General features: G+C 37.7%; 1 protein-coding gene across 2 annotated transcripts in view; it reads right to left on the bottom strand.

Moving 5' to 3' along the window:
• LOC139721974 (gastrin-releasing peptide receptor-like) overlaps positions 1–18,216 on the bottom strand; it is a 130,916-nt gene that overhangs the window by 11,519 nt on the left and 101,181 nt on the right. For both annotated transcript variants that reach the window (XM_071633294.1, XM_071633293.1), the window contains exon 2: positions 13,784–13,877. The gene's annotated coding sequence lies outside the window, so the exon portion shown is untranslated. The remainder of the gene's footprint in view (positions 1–13,783; positions 13,878–18,216) is intronic.

Here is an 18,216-nt window from a genome sequence, read left to right as displayed (position 1 = left end):
CTGTTGATTTTCAAAGTTGTTGTTGCTTCGTTATTCTCACTACTCTTTCTTCATCAACGAGCCCGTGCTTCTGTGCCTCCAGTGCCCTGGTTATGACCCACCATTTTCCTCTCCCCTCCTCCCCCCCCCCCCCCCCCCCCCCCCCCTTGTCCACCTCGGACTTACTACCTTCTTCACTACTGTATCTTCATATCTTTCTATACTCTCATCAATTTGTTTCCTTACAAGAGAGCCGCCATGTGTTTGTTAATGTGCGTCCGTATGTGTGCATGTATGTGTGTATTACTCTGTCTTTGTTTGTTTGTTTGTTTGGTTGGTTGGTTGTTTGGTTTTTTTTCGCTACCGCTTAGGGAAATTTGTTGTTGTTGTTGTTGTTGTTGTTTTGCAATTTTTTCTCTATGAGGGGACTGCATTCTACAAGCTCTGCTTTTTAGCAGTCCCCTCCATTTCCAGCAATATCGTTTATGCATTTACCACAGTGACGTAACAGTTATTTGTATCTCTGTTGATAATTTACTTATATTTTTCTTACAATGCTATTCTGTTCATCGCATTGTGGTACTGATTTCATGACGTCTGTGTATATGAGCGTTTTTTTTTTGTTGTATTTCTTATTTGTTTGTTGGAAGTGAAATAAATCAACCTGAACTTGAACTTCAATGAATAATGGCCAACATTATGATAACGTTCAAAATGAATCTTCAGATTGCTCAGCAAGACGGCGGCGTCGAGTATCGATCATCAAAGGCACAAGTGCACCTGTGGAATTCTTTTGTACATCATAGATATCTGACAACCGTTTGAATAATTACAGCCAGTTGGAACTCCATGTGTAAAACCTCCTTGCATAGACTACTGCTTTCCGGGCAGTGACACTTATCACCCAGGCTTTCCCTCGTTGCCGGCAGATAAACGATGAACTTGGAACAAAATACGCCTTAAACTACTTAACATACAATGTCAGAATGTCGGAGCTCAGCTATTTTTCCAAGTTTATCATGTCAGCTGCAGATACACAGACATCGGGAAAACGGAGCTCGTGAGATCGTGAGCAAAGAAATACTTGACAACGTTTTCTCTTGCGATAAACAATTCCCATAGTCATCTTTGTTGATATGACAATGATGCAGTTGATAATCATTTACTTTCCACCTGTACTGATAACCGGGGGGCCAAAAGCTAAAAACAGAGGTCGAGTTGCACTCTCTCTACAAACTAAGTAGACCATGCTTATTTTCAAGTTTTTATTGTAACAAACAATATTCCACTGGTCTACCTCAAAAAATTTGTTGCGAAAGCCTCCAAATCCAAGATGGCGTCCAAGATGGCCGCCATATTTACTGAATTTGTTATTCAAATGATAGAATTCGATAGAAACATCAGATTTCAACAAATGTGATGTCATATGACAGAGAATAAAATTTTCTACAAGTTGATACCACTTTTGTGGGTTATTGTGATAATTGGATTGAGATTTTAAGGAAAAAACACTCATTTTTTTATATTTTTCTGAAAAAAGGAAAATCATGAAAATGCTTGATTCAGCATAAATCAGAGAAAGACTGAAGAATTATCTTGAAACGTTTCAAGAATTTTGTTTGACATATAATTAATATTTGGAGAAAATTAGGGGTCAGTACCATTTTCGGTTCAGGAGTTATAATGTCTCAAACTTCAAAACTCACTACGTAAAAAATGGCCACTTTAGTTGTGACCAAGACCTTGTTGGTCATAAAAAAGTCTGCGCGCGCCAAGACTACTACACGCACCACTGGCACTGGCGCTTCAGTGCCAGTGGTGCGTGTAGTAGTCTTGGCAAATGCAGACATTTTCTTTGACAAACAAGGGTTTGTACCTGCAAACTAACTTGTCATACCAAGTGGTAGCTCAGGTGATACTGATCGCTATTATTTCACAGTAGATTGTTCTGAAGCAGATGAGATGAAGCCAAAAAAGAATTTCAAATAGAGGTAGTAGCTTGAAACTTGGCACCAATCTTGTTATAGATAGTTTAAGACAGAATTTAGATCAACCGCTCAAAAAAAAAAAATCAAGATGACAGCCATCAAAGTTGACGTAGTGCATTGCGCCAAATTAAATGTATTATTTCGATTTTGATACAATTTTGTCTGTTGCGCTATCTTAAACCGTCTTAGGTTTTTATGGACACATTTTTAAAATCAGTGATATTCTACTCTCCGAAAAAAGAAAAAACAAATCGAATGGAAGTTTTTACTTTTGATGTGAGGAGTGAATAACAGAAAACGGTGAATTTAGAGTGAAATTGGAGTGACTTTTGAGTGAAAATGTTCATTTTCACTCATTTTAGAGTGACCTTAGGCAGGGCCCCACACTAACTTTTATTTTTGGTGGTCCAATGGCAAATATCTTACCTTTTTCGGTGGCACGATCAGGCCACCAAATTCTTCATTTCTGACATTTTGGTGGCCCGACGTGCGTTCGAATTTTTTTTTTTTTCGAGTGATCCCCGAGGTCACTCTAAAATGAATGAAAATGAACATTTTCACTCTCGAGTGATCCTGATATCTATGTTATGGGAAAGCATCTACCAATGGCATAAGTTCAGATTGTGACATTATAACCCACATGAAATCAGCCTAAAATCAATGTAAGAAAAATCTGATAACAGTAAATACAGTTTCAGCATGCTTATTTGTAAATGTGAATATACAGCACGAATAATCAATTTGGACAATTTTATTAGAACAATATACTGAAAAAGTAATTTCGCACAACACATTTAAGAGCAAAGTTGAGAAATTGCCGCCATGTCGGATTTTTTTTTTTTTTTTTTTTTTTTGGGGGGGGAGGGGGTTCGGATCAGAAGGGCTTTTCAAGTCATCTGCGGATCAGACATTACTACACATATTGTACCATCATCATTCACGTTTCTACAACAGGAGAGTAACATACAAGTAAAAAAGCATATCTTTGATATAGAAGCATTTCTTTTTTATCAAAGATTGGACCTTACCCAAACACTGGAATGAGCTCCACCCCCCACCCCCCCCCCAAAAAAAAAAGACCCTCGATATGGTTTACATATAGTACAATATCGTTCGGATGTATAGAAACATGACAGACAGAATTATAAGAAGATTGAACAAAATATATCAAATTATAAGTTATAAGTTGAGATTTAACTTTCACGCAACACACTAAAGGTATTGTTTACCATTGGGAGAGATATCACATTCGATTTATATGTGCAGGTTAGTTGTATCACAAAACATTCTACCATGTAAAATAAATTATAATAAAGCCTAAAACATACGGAGATAACACCATCTCTTTTCAAGAAACCATGACCATGATAACTGTTAACAATTTAGTATATAAAAAGACATTCTTATCAGATCTATTTAGTATATCTAACAATATTTAGCATTAATTATACTGATTTACGTTTGTACATTAGTTGATCTATCCCTAACTCACAGTTTAGAACTAGTTTTAGGAATTAAGTAAAGCTGGGTTTTTGTTTTATGTGCACTAATGGTAAATAATGCCTTGAACGACAATCTCGATTAATTACCGCCATCTTGAATTTTGTGTGGATACTAGTTTTATCGCTAAATATTACACATTGGCAAAATTTGTGCCAAATTCCAAGCTCCTATCTCTTTTTGGAAAATACTTTCTGTACAATCTTATCTGCCTCAGAACAATCTACTATGATGAAATGCTACAGTAATAGCGACCAGCGTCGCTTATACCACTTGGCATGAAAAGTTTAATAGTTTGCAGGTACTTGCAAGTCACTACACCATAACAATATTACATGTAACCATGTAAACACATTGTATGCAAAATGTATAATACATAAATATAATTTTTTCAAGTTTTAGATGTTAACTTGTCAACAGGGTATATATGATATTGCCTATACTTCCAGAAATATGAATTATGTCTCAATCTCAGTAAATCTCAATCTCAATCGCAGGTTTCAAAACAATTCTTCAGTTCTTCTTTGATGAATATTAAATCATGCATTTTTACATTTCTTCCTTTTTTCATATATAACAATATAAAAATATGTATTCCCCCCCCCCAAAAAAAAAAGAGAAGCAAACAACACCCCCCCCCCCCCCCCCCAATTTATCACAATACACAGCTGAAGTGGTATCAACTTTTAGGAAGTTTTGCTCTCCTTCATATGACATCAAATTTGTTGCAATCCAATGTCTCTATCAAATTTTATGTTTGAAATGTTAAAATCAATAAAAATGGCGGCCCTATTGGACCGCACCTGTACTTTGGAGGTTTTTGCAACAAATCTACCGAGGTGTACTTACGGAACATTGCTTAGTATACTTAATATTATGTATGGTCTTGTTTATAGAGAGAGTGGAACTCGAAAAGTAAGCACGATCTCGGATTTGACCCTCTGTGACGTCTTTGGGAACAGATGCGTGCAAATATATTATTTAAAATTGGATTTCAAGTTATAGACATTATAACTCCTGAACCAAATACAATACTGACCCCTAATTTTCTCCAAATATTGATTATATTATGGGAAAGATGTTAATTTCTGCATGGTTTTCATAAACATTTTTACTTTTTTTTTTCTTTCACTTTTTAGAGAAATATTCATGGTGCATTCTGAAATATGTCTCCATAAAAACCTAAGATGGTCTGAAATACCATTAAAATGTTCAGAATATATAAAAACCATATATATAGACAGCAAAACAGACAAAATTGTATCAAAATCGAAATGATACATTTACTTTGGCGCAATACACTATGTCAGCTTTGATGGCCTGCAATTTTGAATTTTTTGAGTGATTGATCCAAATTTTGTTTTAAACTTTCTATAGCAAGGTTAGTGTTTCAAGCTTCTACCTCTATTTGAAAGATATTTTTTGCTTCATCTCATCTGCTTCAGAACAATCTACTTTGAAATAATAGCAATCAGCGTCACCGGAGCTACCACTTGGTATGAAAAGTTAGTTTGCAGGCACAAACCCTTGTTTGTCAAAGAAAATGTCTGTGTTTGCCAAGACTACTACACGCACCACTGGCACTGCTACAAGGGCCAGTGCCAGTGGTGCGTGTAGTAGTCTTGGCGCGCGCAGGCCTTTTTTACGACCAACAAGGTCTTGTCACAACTAAAGTGGCCATTTTTACATAGTGAGTTTTCAAGTTTGAGACATTATAACTCCTGAACCGAAAATGGTACTGACCCCTAATTTCCTCCAAATATTAATTATATGTCAAACAAAATTCCTGAAACGTTTCAAGATAATCCTTCAGTTTTTCTGTGATATATGCTGAATCAAGCATTTTCATGATTTTCCTTTTTTCAGAAAAATATCAAAAAATGAGTGTTTTTTCCTTAAAATCTCAATCCAGTTATCATAATAACCCACAAAAATGGTATCAACTTGTAGAAAATTTTATTCTCTTTCATATGACATCAAATTTGTTGAAGTCTGATGTTTCAATCAAATTCTATCTTTCAAATAACAAATTCAGTAAATATGGCGGCCATCTTGGACGCCATCTTGGATTTGGAGGCTTTCGCAACAAATTTTTTGAGGTAGACCAGTGGAATGTTGTTTGTTACAATAAAAACTTGAAAATAAGCATGGTCTACTTAGTTTGTAGAGAGAGTGCAACTCACTCGTTAAGTAAGCGACTTTTGGGGGTTTGGCCCTCCGGTTATGAGGTAAGAATTCAGCAGCATACCCCTTGCCATTCTGTCTAATCTTCAAGTAGATGCCAGTATCAGGGTTGGAGCTTTTTAAAGACCTACGCCATACGTTGGTCACTTTCACTAGGCGTTTTCACATCAGCCTGATGTTTCGAAATAGCGCGCTATTTTCTGACTTGGGAAATTAACCCGATCACGAAATAGCGCGCTATCTGATAATGTAAATACAAATTATCGCGCTAATTTTATCGCTCTGATCGAGAAAATTTCTCGTGTCCAACTCGGGAAATTTCCGAAACAGCGGGATAATTAATGCGAACTAGCGCGTTATTTGATAATGTTCGGGCTGATGTGAATAGGAAATGAAATAGCGCGCTAATCTGCGATTGCGAATTAGCGCGCTATTTCATTTCTTATTCACATCACATCATCTAAAGAGAATTAGCCCGAAATTTTTTCGAGCTAATTCGAAAGCTGAGTATGTGCAAACAGCATCAGTAATGTGTGTGCCCTCTCAAAAATTCCTCATGATTTGTGTGCAGTTTGCCTCGATCGATCGAGTCACACACGCTAGGCATGATGGGATGCATCGCACTAATTTCTCGAGTCGTTTTCACATTATCAAATAGCGCGCTACTATCCCGCTATTTCAGAAATTTCCCGAGTTGGACTCGAGAAATTTTCTCGATCAGAGCGGTACAATTAGCGCGCTAATTTGTGTTCACATTATCAAATAGCGCGCTATTTTGCTATCGGGATAATTCCTCAAGTCAGAAAATAGCGCGCTATTTCGAAACATCGGGCTGATGTGAAAACTCCTTTTAGGCGTTTTCACATCAGCCCGATGTTTCGAAATAGCGCGCTATTTTCTGACTTGGGAAATAAAAAAAATGTCTCGAGCTTGGATTTTTATCGGGCTGATGTGAAAACGCCTATTGAGTTTTCAACTGGCAGTTATGCTCATGAATGCAATATTTATATGCAAATGTTATTATTGTATACTTTTTGTCGGAAATGAAATAAAATGACATGAAGTAGACCGGAATGCGATAAGTATTATGTACAAGGTGTAAGTGCATGTTGTACTGTCGAATATTATGCTTCTCACTTTTGTTTCTACATGTTTCTGTGGGTAGGATTGTATACAACATATTCATAATTTATAGGGCCTATTGTCAGAGTGTATAGGGGAAGGGGCTGGGAATGAAGTGATCAAAGAAGTGTGCTTGTTTGGGGTGGGTAGAGGAAATCAGTAAAAAAAGAAAACCTGATTTCTTCATTAAATCATAAATAGGACCGATCCAGCTTCTATACGGGACATCAGAAAATCTGGAAATTGCCCCTAGAATCATGAAAATTAGATTATGACATTGGTTTTGTGTTATAGGTGATATTACTCATAGTCACAAAGTTAAGATTTTTGCTTATATTTCAGAGGCTTTTTGCAGTATGACATCGTTATACTTCCAATAATCTGTTCGATTACATACTACCTTCGGGTGAAATCTTCCTATTATAACTTAGCTTAGTGAAAGTGTCATGTCATATAATCCCCGACTACCGTCCCCTAGTACAGTATATACTTAAATCTGCACTCTTAGTATGATTACTTCCTGTGGAGCTAAAAACTTAAATCTCGCCTCCATGAAAATGCATCTAATAAACCATTATCTCGTAGCTCGATGATTTGTTGAGACTGGCCGTAGCCAATGTATCAATGTCGTAATCAACGAGCTTTTGAAAACGGGTCACGTACAATGATTCTCCCAGATGCCTCCTTTTGTTTTTGGTTTTTTTTTAATCCTGACATGACGTCATTAGCGGAAATTTATCCTCTCGCTTTGAATTCTAGTCTACGTGTTCGCTGTACCAAAATAAAGCAGACGGAAGTGTATTAAAATAACAGGTGAAAATGGATTAACTTGATTAACTACAGGACACATTACAAAAACAATCAGAATGTGAAATTAGATATGAGTCTGGAAGTTGCGGAAGGTGTTCTAATCAAAAAGAATAGAAATGAATCAAAGACTTTGTGCATAGATTGCCTAAATCAATGCTGGTCTGTATGTTCGATATAAGTTAAGGCAAGAAGAGAGCAGTGGACCGGCCTGCACAAAGCTGGACATGGTTTCCAAGCTGAGTGATCGCATATTGACAACTTTATTTCTTTTTTATCGATGCTTGTTAAACATTGATCAATTAAGAAGCTATAACATTTTGTTCGAAGCCAGTCCCCTGCTGTAGACCACGCATCTTGTTTCCTTTATCGGGAAGAACTGACACTAACCATAGTAGTAATGTGTTTAATTGGAAGCTTATTAAAGGGAAGTTCCAGACGCTTTTCATAATTTCACATCATGTGTAGTACATAAATCGACAACTCCATGTATAGATTTGTGGAATTTGTTGTGGTTCTTGAGCAGAGAAACAACAATTTGAAAACCCTTAAACAAATTACACTGAACAAGGATGATGACATAGGAGGTTCACATTTTTCAGAAATGTAGCAGTGTAATTAATTCCATTGTAATACCGCTTGCTTGCGAGTTCACCTGTGTATAATCTATGCATGCCTTCCTCTTTTGTTCTGCTTCCTTGAGCCCCAACTCATACATTCTTATGGTGACTCTGCCATGTCATCATCCTTGTTCATTGCAGTTTGTTCTAAATTTTGAAAATATTCTTATTCTTCATCCCAATTATCACAAATTCTGAAACTCTGTCCTCAGTATAACTAATTTATAGTTGTTCAAATGTAAAAATCTGAAAATCATCCGGAGGTCTCCTTTAATTGTGATCGTCTCGCAAGCTGCGATTTCTCCATGATTAAGCTTGGCCTTTCTGTGTCGTCCTCTTTCAACTTCACGCTCTGAAAAGTCACAAATTTGGATTCAAAACACTGCTTTCCGCATCATTGAAAAGCTCCCTAAGTAGATGATCTCGCATTTACCCTAACTCAACTTTACTGGCTTCCTATTGAAAAGCGTTTTATGGTTAAAGGCATTAATTATCATTTGCAGATGAAACAAAACCCCAGCTTTAGTGCTTCAAAATAGTTCTAAAATGTGATTAAGGGATAGAAACAACCAATGTAAAATTTGAATCAGCATAATCAATGTTAAGTTTTGTTAAATATATTAGATATATTAGATATGAACAATAATAATAATAATGAAAATGTTTCCTGACTTAACCATCTACAGTTATGGTTTAGTGAGAAAGATAGTAATATCTCCTTATATTTTAGGCTTTATTACTAAATTTTTATATGGTACTGTTTTGTGATACAACTGACCTACACAAATGCATCAAATTTGATTATCTCGAACATTTTTTTTTTTGAAATCACTACCCCAATGGTAACCGGTACCTTTAAGACTCTTCTTTTCGTCTATGAATGACACAATTTTCAGGTTTTACTAGTACAAAAGCTGACGTTGTCTGATTTATATTTAGTTCGTGTTCTTATTGTTAATCTGAACGAGATTTGTTAATATCATGTTTGTTGTTTTTTGTGTATGTGCGTAACTGATAATTGTAAATCTCGTTGTGAATATCAATATCAACTCACTGCTTTAGAAGCCTAATTGTTGGAATTATCATTATCATTATCATTATCATTATCATTATCTAATAGTATTACTATCATTATCATTATCATTATCATTATCATTAGATCATCATCATTTTTACGTCACTTTCATATCCAGTTACGATTAACACAACATTCACTTCATTACACTGCTGGTGAATACAATTTTTTGCTGTCTTGATGGGTCTAGAGCAATTACCCCCTGGGCAATTACCCCGGACCCTTTACCTAGCCTTAATCCTAATCCTAATCCTGAACCTTATCCTAAACCTAACCCTAACCCTAATCTTTACTCTAACTTCATCACTGACCAGTATTTAGTCGGGGGGGGGGGGGTAATTGCCCTGATACGGTCTTAATATTCGTATTGGCTGAGATAAGGGAAGGTTTGACTAAACTATACAGTTTGTCAATCTTCCAAGTGATTTTCGGGAATTCTCATAATGCAAAAAAAATCATCTACTTTGCAATTCAGTTGATTCACAACTCTATGTACGCATGCGCCGTAAGCTAAGACGTGATTTCACATCCTGTATAGTCTAAACGCCTGTACATAGTTGTGCTTATCAAAGTGAAAAGAGTCTGCTACCATCGTTTTGATATTTCCGTATTGGCACTGTGATTTAGGGTTATTCATTATTTAGATGTCAGTCACAGAGTAGAGACAAGAGGGTATGACGAGGTATTAAAAAAATTAAAGTGGACTACCGCTTTTGGCTGCGTCATGCTAAAATTATGGAGCTACCATGCCATTAGTATGGAGGGCGAAGTCGCCTCACGCATGGTAAACTTATCTTCGCTCTGCATATGAGGACAAAGCAAACGTTCCACATCGCCGTATACTTTATGGCCAATGATTGGACACTAAACCTTCGGCGGCTACTAATAGACCCTCGTTATGCATCCATAAATTCTCTGCAAGCTAGAATCGTGTAATATCCATAAACTAAATGTATTTTTGGCTAATGTGTGATCTGCCGCTCGCATCACATTGATATTTTAATTCTTTCACTATATATAGACCGTCTCCAGACGTCTTCTGTGGTCAATGGTCTTCATTGACTCAACCCAAATAGATGGGAAGATGCCAACTCCTTGAGTCAAACCTACTACTTCAGTAACATCATCGGGAAGTCATCTTCCCACTAAAAACCACAGAACGGCGTCAGTTTCCCCACACTGTGGTGCTCTAAAAAGCGTGATAGCCCAATCGATATGCTGGTCTTCTTTTTTAAAGCACTTTACATTAGATAACTAAAATAGATTCCCCAACGGAAATATGGTTGCATTTGAACTCAGGCATTTATATGGCAACAGGATAGTAGTCGAATCTCAATAGCGAAAGCTTTCAAAATGGAAGACCTATTTCCGGATATAGACGCAAAAGAGAATAAATGAACGATTGAATAAATAAATAAATGAATAAATAAGTAAATAAGTAAATAAAATAATAGATAAGTAAATGAATAAATGAATGAATGAATGAATAAGTAGATAAATTTGTGTTTCATTTGCTGATTCTACATTCCTAATGAACATAATTATCATTTTAACTTCACATACAAGAGGCTGTATTCGATGTAGAAAGCGTACAATAGATGGAAAGATACATGTCTTTGATTATTATGTTCTTCTTTTTTAGCAAAATTGTGCAAGATCATGCTCGCATGCTAAAAACTGGGAGAGTAATTAAGACAACTAAAAATAGGTTGATATGCCACAAGTAGGACCCATCGTAACAAGCGCCTTTCCATAATGTAATCAGAGCTTGTCCATTCAGACTCCATGTCATAAAAAATGATAAGATATGAGCACTCGACCCGCCCGTATAATAGCGAAAGTAGTCATTTTGTTACCCGATATTCTGGCTATAGGGAAAAAAAATACTAAAGCTCTCGGGGAAGCGTGGACGCGCTCCTTCCATATTTGGGTTGGTTGACATCCCTACAGCTTTTTTTGTTCCTTATATTCTAACTGACGTCGTGATATGAACTACTAGTAACCATTTTCATTCTAGATCGTGGACATGAGTAAAATAAATCACGTGACTTCGGCAAAAAAGAACATCTCACTCATTCTTTGTAACTGGATCAGAACAGGCTTTTGTCCTCATCGAATGTGAAGTGATTTCGGCGTGTTCTAAAATCGATGAAATTTGCCCTGTGTAAATGGAGTAAGAGCGCACGGCAGCGAGTGTGAAAGCTTGGATCCCCCCATAATCGATACTCTTACATTACTAGTCTCAGACATGTAGAATCCCTGGGGGAAGGGACATGTTACCTTCTTCTACGAAGGATGGGAGTGTCAGCACGAAACTCCTTAGAATTGGGTCATTATAACATAAGGAAAACCTATATCGGCAATATCAGCTGACAATATTACACCGCGCGCTTTGCCATGTTATCAATAGGGGCTGTAGCGGAAGTGGAGATCTGATCATGGCTCTTATGTTCCTTACAAAAACAGGAAGATTATTGGTAGTGATTTTCTAGCGTTCTTTTATGAATACTGGATTCTCAATGCGCCTTAAAGTAGACTATTGGACAGACGGTAGACACACTGTACATTAGGTGAAAGGCCTGTCTCCTGTTCAACCATGGCATCATGACCTACTCATTCTTATGGTTGTACGGACGTCTTCGGTACGCTGCCGCTCAGGTAGGGGGAGGGGAGGGAAAGGGAGGGAAGGGATAACTTTTTAATTCTCATAGTTGGTCGAGTAAAGGGTCAATACTCCCTTTTTGTTGTTGTTGTTGTTGTTGTTGTTCTTCTTCTTCTTCTTCTTCTTCTTCTTCTTGTTCTTGTTCTCGTTGTTTAATTCACTCTTGTAAGATCATAACGACTACCTAGGAAGAAGCGCAGATAGCTATTTCAAACCTCTCTGGATTTATTCTTCAGTCCACATAATAATTTCATGCTAAGTTGACCAACATGATCAGTCGCTTCTCTAGTATCCCTATCGTCAGTTTAGGTTCCTCGCCCACTATTTTTTCGCCCTATACCTGTGTACACGCCTCGGCCCTCTCACTACCACTCAAGCGCTATAAGTCTCATTGTCTAGTACTTTTCTGCGTATTGTCTCCAGGGCATCTCGTGACACAGCCCCCCGAGTGGCCGATATGGTCGAAGAAAGAGGGCCGGTCGGTGAGAGGTCATGTGCACTCTTCCAGGACAGCTGCATACAGTCTTCCAGCAGTAGACGAAGTTCATGTCGCGGTAACAGCCATCGTGCCTAGAGCCCACTCGGGATTAGCATTGTTGCGCGCCGACACGGCGCCGTTTTTGTGCCATATTGCAGCACATGGTATACGCGGGCACATGAGTACGCTTTCGAAACATTGACTATACTTGAAAAGAGACATTATAGTGCCTTGATTTTTAAGACTGTTGTGGATTCGGCTGACTGAGGCGTTCAGATGTATGAAAAAAACCCACCTCAAGCACAAAATATTTTTGAAGATAATGATATTGCCACTCCCCTGACGTGTACCTAAACACTGAATGGACATTACCCTGCTATTTTACAATTTCTGGAATACCGGTACAGTAACCCTACTTTATTTTCCAAAGGGAATATGTTGGGAATGTGCAAATTTCTGACTTTCAATGAGAGGTAGGCATAACATGTTTGATGTGTGAGGATGTCAGTGCTGATTTCTCCGTGCTGTATTTGAATAGAGAAAGATAAGGCTGAATAACACTCACTATAAATATAAATACTATAACGGGAAAAACAAAGTTGAAAGGAAACACTTAATAAATGGTAGCCATTATAGCAAAAGCCAGGGGTATGACCCTCATCGAGAAGGGGTCATATCAAAATTATACATATAGTACTCCTTTAATTGTGCCAGAATGCTCAAGGGTATCTGATTAAATTTCGTTACAGTATTTACGCAAGATATATTTTGCAGTGACTGTACCTACTCGTGAAGGGGATATCAAGGAGATATCAGAATAACACACGTCGTCATTAAACACTGGAGCCTGGGCGAGAGTTTTTATGAGCTTTACATCAAAAGCTTTTAGCTCAGAGGAAGGCAGGAGGCAAGAGGCGAAAGTGGCCTCAAGTACTCTCAGGAGCGAGCGATATTTCCTGCGAGTTCCGCCTTTTCTTTCAAGTTACCCTCGGTTGCTAGGTTATCAAGGTATGATCGTCAGCAGGGAAAGTCTAAATCACAACAAACCATTACTATAAAAAGTTCTCGCTTTGCGGTCGAATCTCAAGTCTTATTACTTGACAGGAAATTCTTCTAGGATGTCTCTATAATAGGCGTAGGAACAAAGTACCGAGATTACTTTAAGAAGGTTTTGTTGCTGCTGTACCGCAGTGGTTTCTGCGTTTGTTTGTTTGTTTGTTTGTTTGTTTGTTTGTTTGTTTGTTTGTTTGTTTGTTTATTTGTTTGTTTGTTTGTTGTTGTTTTTAGGGGGTTGTTGTGCAACAGAACTCAGAAACTGCATTCTATGTCTATGTAATAACTTAATGAGTATAATTATCATATACTTACTCTCCAGTCACACGATATGTAGACGAAGATTGCGTTACCGCTTGAGAGTAGTGGGCATTGGTTTCAGACTCTGGTATTCGCTTCTTCCAGGAATCTGTGACGGAATACAGAATAATGCAGTGAGAATTTTATGGCCTCAGGCAATGCCAGAGGGATGTACATTAAACTATTCATTTCCCCCGTTCACCGGGGGTCGGAGGGTTAACAGATTTGCAAGAACGAAATACTTCGTTGACGATAGTTGTGTCTTTGCCCACCCCTCTTTGCATCACCTACTCCCTCCCTCTCTCTCTCTTACTCTATCCTTTTTTATTTCCTATTTCTTCTTTCTGTCTTTGTATCCTTCCTTTTTCTCCGACATTCTCTTTTTATCTTTCTTTAGATGTTTTCTTTTTTCGCGTCATGTATGGTGGTGTTACTTGGATTACTATTTCACGGAAGCAAAGAGCGGTTCTATATCGGAGCGTCTTTGTTCGTGTTTTGACAGGCTGACTGCGTAAGACGTGCGTGCTCAAGGCGAGTAAGTGAGGCAACGTCCTTATGGAACCAGTAATCGGATCTAACCTTGACACAAAAGCTTTCCTCAATGTTCCTTACGTCTATACGGTACTATGTATTACGAATAAAGAAATGTCAAAATGTACTTTATACAAAACATAACTTTCATTCCCTCACCAAATATGATCATAACATCCCATCATGAGCTTTAAGAGTCAGTTTTGTAAATCAGAATGATCCCTCGTCATAGCCACCATGGCGCCCCCCCCCCCTTTACAACGCACACACACACACACTACTTGCCTGTGGTGTATATATATATTCTCTGTATGATATCCCTCAATATAGATATTTGCGTCATTATTCAGCAGATACCAGACATGCCAGAGTTTGAAGTCCAATGGAAAGGGACAAAGACTTGGGTTTATATAAAAATTATCTAGCTACAGGGCGATAATTTTGCCTAGTCGGTCGGGCTTCTACCTCCAGATCCATACCGTCCCATCTAGCAAGAGGAAAAACACTCTGTCCCTCGGATAAGAAATGAAGGTTTCGTGTGTGAGAGAGTCACAACTCATGCACGTAAAAGATCCCGCTTCATTCATTCATCGCAAAGAGCAGGGTGTTTAACCAGGGAGGTGGAAATCTCTTCCCACCTCCCTGGTTTAACCCGGTGAAGTGGTCCCGCCTCACAACTGACCAACTGGACCCCATGGAAGACCAGCTAGTGCAGCTGGATATGGGCTATCCTGCCATCTCATCTCTTCAGGTGGAACAAAAAAAAAATAAACAAACAACTTAGAGCTTGGAATACGGGAGTGCCCTCAAGTGCTCCGTAGGTAAAGCAGCATGTAACTTTAATGCCGTCATAATTATTTGATGAGAGGATGACGGTAGTATGATGAACTCCCGGTTGATAGTGATTCTCTTCACACTCTACGTGTTGCATATTCAAGTACCGTGACATCGAAACCACTAATGAATTCCGTTGTTTAGTTATATGTATATCGGGCGGTGTCTTTAGCAAAACAATATTCTGTGTCGGCCTATTTGAGTTTGGAGTTATTGGAGTTTGTAATGACACACCTCTCACGGTTTTCGTATTTCGTCCTTCGAGTTCACTTCATCTCTTCTATTTCTTTTTAATAGAAATAACTGACCTTTTGAATGATTCTCTTTTCATCTAATACACGGTTTTTGATGGACAAATTGAAATTCCATTTTGATTACCTTCCTTAATAGTGTACTTCTTAAAATAGCATGTATTCTCGGTTACCGCTAAGGGATTACATTGTTCCCAGTGTTGTAACAGGTTGGCTAGGTCAAGGGGGACTCCAAGGTGAAGAGACGGTAAAGCAGGCATGTCATGATGCCTAGATGTAGCAGCAATTTCAAGGGCGTTTGCGCTTAATAGCTCCTTTCCTGTTATCCGTCAAATTTCCAAAGTGTGGCTTTTGCAGCCATTAGGAGAGTAAAATTCTGAGTTCAGTTCAAGACCACAAAGCGGTTATAGAAATTTCCCCCCCCCCCCAAAAAAAAAAAAAAAATGAAAACAAAATCAGTACGCCAGTTTTCTTTTCAGATCTTTGACAATTAAATCTCAGGGTCTAAAATAAAGCACAATGAAATGCTAATTTCATAATTATATACTATTTCAAAACAATCGTAATTCTTTCTTCCGTTTTGAAATAATGGGAAAAGACACATTTTTGTAGGTGTTCTAGTAGGCCCGACATTTGAAAACTTGAAATTTTGCAGTTGTATTATAGTTATCTTTGTGGTTCTCATTACGATTGCTAACAAATATCACGTTGGTGCTGTGTCACATTTCATGATATGAAATGAATTGAAATGAAATGAAACTTCTGCGTCACAATTAAGCTTCTGAACAACACATTCCAAATTCATATTGGCAATCCAGTTAATATGAAACACGCTGTCACTCTAATATAATACCTCCGTTGATTATACTTTGTAGAATGATCTGTTTACATGTATTGAAATAAAATGAAAAAGCCTTCCATTTCACATAAAATGAGACAAGTCACGATATTATGATCATACGCATGTGAAACGTACTTCCTGAAACCGCTAATCTCTTGAATTAATTCTTTATAAACATAGACATTTTTCATTCAATGATTTTGTTTTCACTAAAAATCGAACAAGTAAACAAGCCTACGATACTTCTGCTCTGTAATATGTCAAAGTGATCTGTGGAGAACCAGAGCCGGTTTATTTTGTCCCTTTGGTTTCTATTTCTATCTTGGAGATATAGTTAGCATACCTGTCAACCGCTGCAGCAGGTCCATGACAGATGCAAGTTTTATACCACACAATCCGGGCATTAAGCTTCGCTTCCAGTTACGCTCTGGATTTAACGTCTCTCAGCAGGCCTAATACCACGCATTTCGTATCCGTGATGGCGCCACACACGCTTCAGTTTGCCTGTAGCCAGTTTTCGCACACCTTGCACAATCTAGATTTACTTTGAACTCACATGTCAACAAGGCACGTAATCAAGCAGATGTAATGGACATAGATTTATAATGATCTACTGCGACTCAGGTTGTCGGACATACAGGGCGAAGACTGGATTTTCAAGATACAGATATATATATAATATTTACCGCAATAGCTCTTGCAATAGAGGCAAGTACAGAGTCGGAAAACTGACCTTTCAATAAATGTACTGTAAGGAGTATGTGGGATGTAATTGAAAGATGAACTGTGCCTTAAAATGGTTGTAATTGGGATGCTAAACTCCAGCATGTCCGGTGTGTTGTAGTTCTCTACTTGTTATCTGCCAATCACCGAGCAAACCACTGGTTGCCTTTTTCTTTCCTTTTTTTTTTTTGGCTTGTTTCCACTCAGTGTCTATTTCACGTGGCCAATAAGAGAAGCACTGGAATACATGCATGAACAAAATACACATTTATAATGTACGTTTTCTAGAATTTGTTACCCTGTCGATACATTTGCTTCAAATGAAAAAAAAATGTCCCTCAAATGTGTTCTAGTTCTAATTTTTAGGTTAAAAGAAAGTAGTTATTTCCATGTCTAAGAAAGGAGAGGAAGAAGAAAGAAAAAAAAAAGGAAAGTCGAAAATGATAGGCCTAAAGGCCAAAATTGTATTTAGTGGCAACCTCAACTACCGTAAAACAACAGGGAAAAGCAATAAAATCTCGTTTAGCTCATTTGCTCACCAACTGATAATTATCCATGAACACAGACGTCACGGCATTTGACAATAATGGACATGCGATCGGGATTTTGCTGGATTGTCTCACCTCCCTGTTTGAACCCTGCCATACCATAAATCATGATATGCTCGTAGACAACCTTATTCCATTATGGTATTAGCAGGAAAGCCGTGAAGTGGTTCATAAATTACTTTAACAAAGAACGCAACTGGTTTTCTTTTTAGTGCTGTGAACATTACAAAATAGAATGCAGTTTACCGAAGAAATCCCTTTTTGATCCCACTGTTCATACAGTGGTTCCAGAAACTCAGTGATTAGTTAGTCGTTTATATTAAAGTGAATGATTGCATTTTGTCTTACTGCCCCTCCCTTGTCTTACCGAGCCTTCAGAAGCTCAGTTGTTCGTCTCTCCTTTGCGTTACAGTCAATAATAGGAGCACCTGTGGCTATGTCAGTTTTATTTGACAGTATTGATGTAATTTACAGTAGTTTAGTTCATGTAAAGGGACCGGCTGGCAGACTGAAATGATTGTCTGTAAAAAGGACATGTTGCAAACCATGAAGGAAGAACAGATATTTTGAAATTTACTTCGTTAGAATTTATCAGAGTTTATTATTGTCAATATCATCTGAACAACCATGCGAACAATGTGGATACATGTGTCAAGAAGCATTCAACTTTTATAAAAGCAGCAGTCAGTCTTGTTACAAAACTTTACAATTTCTCTTTCA

Source organism: Diadema antillarum, unplaced genomic scaffold (assembly GCF_040938485.1).
Source record: "Diadema antillarum isolate AM-2024a unplaced genomic scaffold, OU_Dant_1.0 scf00000153, whole genome shotgun sequence".
NCBI classification, from domain to species: domain Eukaryota; kingdom Metazoa; phylum Echinodermata; class Echinoidea; order Diadematoida; family Diadematidae; genus Diadema; species Diadema antillarum.
Note: the sequence above shows the minus strand (reverse complement) of the source record. Positions and strands in the feature narration are given on the sequence as shown.